Consider the following 9061-nt stretch of genomic DNA (forward strand, 5'->3'; position numbering starts at 1 on the left):
ATATATATATATATATATATATATATATATATATATATATATATATACTCCTTAAAATATGTTACCTACTGATGCTGCCAATTAGGAAATAATACATTTATACCCCTCTTGAACATGCTGATTTTGTTTTGTGCTATATTTATACAAAATAGTAAGTTCCTCCTTTTTGTTCCTTATTTCTTCTATGGTGTATCCATTTTTCTATTTTATCTTAAAACCAACAAACAGAACAAAATCCAACCAAGACCCTGAATTAGTTTTATTTAATTTTCCATGTAATCTTGAATACATTAGGAAAAAAACTTGAGAAAAGAAAAAATCAAGGAGATGGTGTTGACAGTGTTGAAAGCTACAAAGAAGTAAAAAATAGATAAAGGCTGAGAGGAAAAGTCATTAGACTTGGCAATTAAGAGATTGTGAGTAACTTTGGAAGGATCAGCTTCAGTTGAATGAGTGGGCCGGAAGTCCTAGTGTAGAGAGACTAAGAATAAAGGAAATGGATGCCCCTATTATAAACCCCCCTCTCATGGAGTTCAGCCACAAAAGAGGGGGAGAGATATGGGAGAATAGCTATCAAGAATAGATGTATCAGGTAATGAGTTTTTAAGGATATGGGAGACAATGGCATGTTTGTAAGCAATATTGTGGAAGGAACACTGGACTAGGAATTGGAAAACTTGTTTTAAAATTGCATTTTTTTTCCTTATAAGCAATGTGACTCAGAGTAGGATGCTTCACCTCTCTCAGCTTCTATTTCCTAATCTGTCAAATGGGTATCATAATACTTGTACTTATTATAAAGTGTTATGTGGTAGTTGTGAGTAAAGTACCTTGTTAATCTTAAAGTTCTATAGAAATATGTTATTTTTATGAGCATTAGATGAACAAAGAAGTGTTTGAGGGTTGGGGCAGCACTTGGCTTCTCTGGGAAGAAGAGAGCATGATTGAAGGTTTAGTGATAGAGAGGAAAGAGGGCTAGCTTTTGAGTCAGAGTTCTTGGCTTTAAATCCCAAATCTGACGCTTCCCTTAGGTAAGTCACTTAACTCCTTTGGGCTTCAGTTTCTTCATCTACAAAATGAGAGGTTTGACTTAGCTGGCCTGTGAGGTTCATTTCATATCAGGATCTATTGATCCCCAGAGACACAGATACTGAGTGAGACCTTTCTCCCTTCTTTTCTGTTCTTGTCTCTCTGACATCCTAGCAGAGCTTAAGATGTTAGATTTATGCCAGAGGTGGAGGCATAGTCAGAGTTGGGAAGGTATAGTTAGCAGGGCAAGTGTGTGTGTGTGTGTGTGTGTGTGTGTGTGTGTATGTGTGGGTGCATGTGTGCACGTGCAAAAAAGTCACCTCCCCCCATCCCAAATTTCAAGGCTTTGTTGACAGAGAAGGATATAGTGACTGTTTTTATTCAACTCTGTTCAAATTCCACTAGATTCCATTGTCTAACCCCTGGCTATCCCAACACACTGCACAATTACTGGAGTTTTGATTATGGTTTTCTGTCCTTTGGGCTACGAGTGCTCTGAAACCTCAGTAGCCTAAGCCCAAGAGCCAAATAAAGGAACATTTTGACTGAAGACGTCTGTAGGGATCATAACTGACTAGAGATGCCATCTCAAAGCTACATGTCAAGGAAATGACTTTAATTGCTGTTATTTCTGCCCCTTGCTGTGAATTTGCTGGCTAGATGCTCCCTGGCTAGGATTGAATTATCAGGCCTCATTTTGCATTGGAAGACTGAGTTATTTTAGGTAGACTCAAACTTCAAATGAAAGTAACTGACTTGTTTAACATTTCCTTCCTTCAAAGCTCTAATAGTGCCCCTCAGAGAACATTGCAAAATGAAGGCATAACAACATTTAAGATTTTAGGAGATAAAGTTATGACTACAACCCAAAAGTCTTATAAACTCCTCATTTAATGGAATTTATGAGAGTCTTTGGATGCATAGATACATATAGTTATATTTCTAGAATATAAAATTAACTCTAACTCAGGCAATGAGTAGATAAATCTCTGCCTTGAAAGAATTACTGCAATTACAAAAGAATTATTCAAAAAATATGCAAGGTCTAGCAAGAAATATTTTCTAAAAAAAATTACTATATCGAACTACTGTTAAGAGTTAATATTACAGGAATGGCAATAATGCACAGTGGAAAGAACACTGAACATAGAGTCAGAAGACCTGCGTTTGAGTCCTGGCTTTATTGCTGTGACCTGGAGGAAGTCACTTAATCTCTCTAAGACTCCACTTCCTCATCTATAAAACAGGTATAACATTATGGCCACATAATTCTACTTTGATGGTTATCATGGTGTGAAGGTGTCCCTAAATTCTAAAAGGTTATGCAAGGAGAGCATAAACACTGGAATATTCTGCTATGTTGAAAATGCTTTGAGTATGGCACTGGCAATAGTTACAATTTCAATCTAAGTAAGTATAGAGAGGTACCTCACTAATAGGGTGGCCACCTAGGTGTGTGTGTGTGTGTGTGTGTGTGTGTGTGTGTGTGCGTGTGCGTGTGTGTGTGCACGCGCGTGCATCCATAGCAACTCAGGGAACAAAGAAAACTTTTCATCAATGGTAGTCAGTCCTGAATGACCCCATTCCTCTCCTGCATTGATGATGGCAGGGTGTGTGAAAGGGTACTAAGATTCACATAGGTTTTAACCATAAACAAACTTTAATTTGAATATCAGTATACTAAATTTGACATCCTTGCCTAATAACCAATGAATGGGTATATTTCTGTAGAAGCTGAATAGCAAAGAAAGAAGTTGATTACTGATTGCACTGAAGTAGCGAGAAACATTATTTTGTGGCATATTTGGTCAAAACATCTTGCAGCACTAATGATAGGTATTTGCAAAAAGACCACCATGAAATAATTATAGCTTATGCATTGACATCAGTTGCTGAGAGTGAAATTGTAGAGAAATTCTATGAACTTGTTAAGACCATCCAAATTGAATGAACATGTACTCTGATACTTGGTGATTTCAATGCACAGATGGCAAAAGGTGAGAACTGGGAGAAATATATGGGAAACAGGGTTCAGAAAAAAGGAATAAAGTTACATAGAAATCTCACTCCTAAAGCCTGAACACTTTCTTTGAAAAAAAATTGGTAATCACTGGATGTGATGAACACCAAATAACATAATAAAAATATATTGTATTGTTTCAAATAATAAACAGTTTATTCTTTTTTTTTTGGAGGGGGTAGGCAAGGCAATTGGGGTTAAGTGACTTGCCCAAGGTCACACAGCTAGTAAGTGTGATCAAGTGTCCAAGGCTGGATTTGAACTTAGGTACTTCTGACTCCAGGGCTGGTGCTCTATTCACTGTGCCACCTAGCTGCCCCAAGATTCATTCCTGATGATGAATTTTTTCCTGAGTTAACCACCTATGCATTGTCAGACTATTGCTTCATAGGAAACAAGATCAGAATCAGTAAAAAAAAAATCAAACAACCAATAAACCAAAAACAAAACAAAAAGAAAAATAAGAGGAATGAATAATAATGATAAATGCGACATAAAATTTAAACATCTTAATCCTGAGCTAAATAATCCAAAATAAAAAATGGAAAATGAGTAACAGTAATGATAGCACAGACTATAGTACTTCTATTCAGAAGCTTAATCAATGAGAATTAATTGCCAAATACAAAAGTCAAGAAAGTACTTTGGTAAGCAAACATATTACCTGCCAAATAGAGAGAAATAGCTGCCAAAGGCAACATCAGGTTAGCTCATAAACTCATCTGTAAAATCTTACAAAGAGCGATGATGGACAATTATGAGCAGTATCATTCCATAAAGCAAAGGGTAACAGTAGAGGATAAAATCAATTTAAAGAAAGCTTGTTATGATAACCAAGTAAAGTTATCCAAAAACTTTTCTAGGATGGAAATGGAAGAAAAACTTAAAATTAAAAAAAAAAATGGAAAAGATTTGCAAAAAAAAAAAATACTTTAACAAACTTCTTTTTCTCTCAAGGACAGTGAAACCTCTACATTTGGATTCTAATATCACAGACCCAGATGCATCTATAGAGAAGGCAGAAATGGCACCGAAGAGAAAAAAGCAACTGGATCGGACTATGTGGATATAAAAGAGATATGCTGGAGGTGATTTGTGAGGGCATTGAGGGACCGATAGAAAAGACTGACATCTGAAGGAAGTGAATATACCAAAGGCGGGGAAGAAATCTCAGACTTCATTAAGAATGAAAAAAAGTGACTGAAGGAACATTAATTGCTCCTGTGCTATAGGCCGACTCTTCTGATACTCCTTTCTTATGAGTCATTGATCCGTAAATTGAGATTATCATCAATAAAGCTATTGCTAGAAACAAATAGGCTTTCCTAAGTGATTTCTAAAAATGGGTGAAATCTTTATTATTTCACAATGAACTGAAATATGTGGAGAATATAAGATTTCGTTGTGCCTTTTTGGCATTGTTGATTACAAAAATACTTGATAATGCAAACGTTAATTCATTAAAATGAAACACCCCCTACAACAATCTTTTCAGCAATATGTCTCATCCATTTGTGAACATTTTTCAAGAATCCTTGGAAAATGAGGCATAAAACAAGGAGATGGATACATGCCAGAGATATTTGCCACAGTGATGGAAGAGATCCAGTGTAGTCTGGGGTAAAGAGAGCTTCCCTGTGGACAGTGAGGTTCTCGTGATGTGCCTGTCTTTGTATCACATTGCTAATTGTACAAGCCCAAAAATGTTGGATAGCCTGTTAGGAGAGATCTGCAACTGCATTTAAAAATTGGCCTGTTCAGGCATATAGGAAAGATCAAGTGGATGAGGTATCTATTGCCCAGATTACAACATGAATTTAGACACATACCCTGTAGGGCTCTCTATCACTCTGTAAATCTGGCACAGATAATACAGAGGATAAAGGGTTGAACCTTGATTTGAGCAGAGGAACAGGTTAGGTTGTCTGGGAAAACATAAAGCTGCTTTGCCAACCCCAATCTTTCCAGTGAAGCAAAGGTCTGTTATTTTTTTTTTAATGGCTAACATTCTATCAGTATTGCTATATGGCAGATAGACATAGAAAACAACTACAGTCAAAGAATTAAGAATAAGTGTCATAGTAAGGGCAATGGAGAGTTGTATGGTGAGGGTGAGTGGGTTGCAACACATAAGCAATGAGGTATTCTGGAGAACAGGAATAAAAGATGTCATTAAGGAACTGGGTGACAGGAAGAGAAGATGAGCTGGTCTTATTGTAAGAATGAAACAATAGATATAGATATACAAAGTGTTTCACTGGATAGAGTCCTCCATTTGGAATCATGGAGACTCATCTTCATAAATTCAATCTGCCCTCAGAGACCTACTAGCTGTGTGGCCCTAGGCAAGTCATTTAACTAACCCTGCTTGCTTCAGTTCCTCATCTGTAAAATGAGCTGGAGAAGGAGATGGTAAACCACTCCAGGATTTCTATAAAGAAAACCTCAAATGGGATCATGAAAAATCGGATGTGACTGAAATGACTCAACAAAACAATGTTGGATTGACTTTCTATGGTGAACTAATGGAAAGACATGCAAAAGTTGCACAAAATGTATAGACATAGATAAACTGTGATCTGTATTATTGGAAGGAATTTCCGAATCAATGAAATTAATAAATTCTCATTAGAACATTGAGTAATAATATCAAGTCCACCTATGTTATAGAGTTTGAATATTAAATGAGAATAATTTATGTAAATTACTAAAAAAAAATAAGAAACTCTTCCCTGACTTGGAATTTAATGTGGTCCTCACATCTTTTTTTTCAATACACACAGAATCACAGAAGGCAAGAGTTGTAAAAGACCTTAGGAGTCACAACTTCCTTTAATTTAATCCAATCATTTTATATATAAAGAAACTGAGACCCAAATAGAATAAATGACCTGTTCAGTGTCATGTAGCTAGTTAGTGACAGAGCTAGGACCTGGAGCTAATGATTTAACCAGTTATCCCCACTAAACTATACAATGCAATTTTACTTGGGGCTCTGAATATATAACTGTGTGCCTATTTAATGTTATCTTTTTTGGGGGGGTCTAATCTGTCAAATCCTATTTTTTTTGCCTTTTGTTACTTTTAACATGTCTCCCTGAGTAAACTGTATCTGTAAATATGGCCTCATTGTCTAAGTTATTAATAAAAATATTAAGTAGGCTACTTTAGTAAGCATCTTCCTAAGTGGTGTGATTTGAGAGACACAACATGAAACATTCTACAGAGACTTTCTACCCCATCAATCTGCTAGAGTATCTGAAATCCTTCCATTATACTTTTTCTTTCCACAGTAACAGCAGCTACTTCTCCAATGTGGGATAGTGGATAGCACACTGGACTGGAGGTCCAGAAGAATGAGATTTTAATCCCTCCTCAGATGCTTACCACCTGTGACCTGGGCCTCAATTTCTTCATTGATAAAATGAGGGAGTTGTACTTGATTGCATCCACAATCCCTTAACCTATCTGGAATGAAAGTCTTAGCAGAGTGAATAGAGTGCTGCACTCACTTAGAAGGACCTGAGTTTGAATCTCCCTTTAGATAATGTTTGACCTTGGGGAAGACACAACCTCTCTCAGCCCCTGTTTTCTCACCTATAAAATGGGACAACATTAGCACTTACCTCACAGGCATTTTCTGGAAGATCAAATATGATGCTGCATGTCAAATGCTTTGCATATAAGTGTTAGCTATTACTACATGTTTCAAATCAGGTAGTTACAGTCTTGCTTTCCAGATCCCCCTTAATGCTAGCGCCCTTCTTTATGCATTATCTCCAGTTTATCCTGTACAAATGTTGGACACAGCTGTTCTCAGGCTTCATAGCCAGTCTAATGACTGGGATCTGTTTGGGATTAAGGACTGCCTTTTACCTTTCTTTGTGTCCTGGAACATAGTAGGCACATAATAAATGCTTGTTGTCTGTCTCATTTTGTGATCAGATGTGAAGAGTTTTTAAGCCCTGAAACCCTATGTAAATATAAGTTATCAAAGGAATTCTTTACAAGCTATTTACCCTTTAAATGCTCTAGGTCAGTGGTGTCAGACTCAAATGGGTGGCTTCATATTGAATTAGAAAACCACAAATTAACGTTATCTATGTTGTATTACATTTTGGGGGGCAGTTAGGTAGAGTAGTAGGCCTGGACTTAGGATGACTCATTTTCTTGAGTTTAAATCTGGCCTCAGACACTTACTAGCTATGTGATCCTGGGCAAGTCACTTAACTCTGTTTACCTCAGTTTCCTGTTCTGTAAAATGAGCCAAAGAAGGAAATGGCAAACTCCTGTAGTATCTTTGTAAAGAAAACCACAAATGGGGTCACAAAGAGTCAGATGTGATTGAACAACATTTCCACTTTTATTCATTTTGTTAAATAATTCCTAATTATATTTCAATCTGGTTTGGCATTCTGGAGTGTTGTGGGCTATGTGTGGCAGCATATTTGATACTTCTGCTCTAGATAGCTCTCTAAGATTTTAAATTTCAGAGAAGGTACCAACCTGAAATGATGGAAGGCATTCCCTTACCTGGCAGCTGAAGCAGCTAGGTGGCATAGTGGATAGAATGCTGGGTTCAGAGTCAAGGAGACCAGAATTCACATAATTTCTCAGACACTTATCAGCTTTGTGACTCTAGACAAATCACTTAACCACTCCCTGACTCAGTTTACTTATCTGTAAAATGGAGATGATGATAGCACATACCTCTCAGGGTTGCTGTGAGGATGAAATGAGATAATATTTGTAAAGTACAATATAAATGCTAGTTATTACTATAATATCACTGAAATCAGAGGTCTAGGTGCTAATGAGAATGTAGCAGAAGAATTAGTCTCATTCTTTCCACTAAATTAGGAAGCGGGTTTTTGGGTCATTAAGGGGAGAAGCATCCTTTGCTATCAGCCTGAAGTGTGATTGCTTTTTAAAAGAATTTTGATGACACAGTGGACCTTTTCAAGGGAGCTCTGACCCTCTAATCCAGAAGCACTATTCTCTGGTACTTGAATCCTCCAGAGGATAAAGGTGAATATTAGTGATGGGCAATATAACACATTACTTAGGAGGCAAGCAATAGGTGATAGCTTATGTGTAATTTGTCATCATGATAATTAGATATTGAATCCATCAGTCTGCCAGAGAAGGTAAGAATTCCCTGGGCAGAGGACATGCACTTGATCTTATAACTAGAAGGGTATATGAGTCATTTCCATCATAAATCGATCTTGACAGGTAATGTCAGAATCCTCGATTCCATAAGTCATTGTCACTTACTAAGCACTAACCTGGCCATTGTATAATTACTCCTGGGTTTTTCCTCTTGAGTGCCCCAGTATCTTCTTATTTGACAAGGTATTAATTATTGGACCTACGATGTTCAACTTGTCTGATTTCACTCAATCATTCAAGCTCATGTCCATCTCCATAAATGTTACAATTAGGGAAGGAAAAGATTAAGAACTAACTGGAAACTTTATCTATTCCCCAAATCAAATCCAAAGCAAACTTCACCCTCCCCCCCACCCTCCCAGGTTCAGAGAAGTATTTATCTGTCCATGTTTTTCTTCACTTTAATTTTAATTTTGTGTATTGTAGAGGACCTTGGGATTGTTTTAATATAGCAGAAAATGCTTTTTTATTATACTTAGGGAACCTTAGTCATGTCATCTTTGAATAAAAATGATATATAAGTAATTTCCAAATTATCTATTTCTGATGTGTGCTGAGTGAAATTTTATGTATTGAATCCTCTTTATCTATTGATCTAGATTATAAACCGAAGGTGTGTTTTGTATGGAGAAAAGTCCCTCATAGGAAGGAATCAAAAACCTTTGATAAAAGGGAGTTTAGATGGTCTGCAAATCTATGATATGCTGAACAGTTTCACATGTAGCAGTATCACAGCTATGTACTCTGGGAATTTTAGTCTTAGTAGCAGTTTATTTTAGGGAGTTTCCAGAAGGCTATGCAGCTTCCTTAAAACAAAAGCCTGTATATCATATGTTGGGG

The 9061-nt window shown here is 36.7% G+C and overlaps 1 long non-coding RNA gene across 1 annotated transcript in view; it reads left to right on the top strand.

Moving 5' to 3' along the window:
- The window catches only part of LOC138145291 (uncharacterized), a 171336-nt gene extending 166419 nt beyond the window's left edge, over positions 1-4917 (top strand). Inside the window, exon 3 of the long non-coding RNA XR_011164173.1 lies at positions 4007-4917. This is a non-coding gene — a long non-coding RNA (uncharacterized lncRNA). The remainder of the gene's footprint in view (positions 1-4006) is intronic.
- The last annotated feature ends 4144 nt before the right edge of the window (positions 4918-9061 follow it).

This window comes from Petaurus breviceps, unplaced genomic scaffold, assembly GCF_028583685.1.
Source record: "Petaurus breviceps papuanus isolate PSGF00001 unplaced genomic scaffold, PetGlider_PUasm1.0 90734, whole genome shotgun sequence".
Classification (NCBI taxonomy): Eukaryota; Metazoa; Chordata; class Mammalia; order Diprotodontia; family Petauridae; genus Petaurus; species Petaurus breviceps.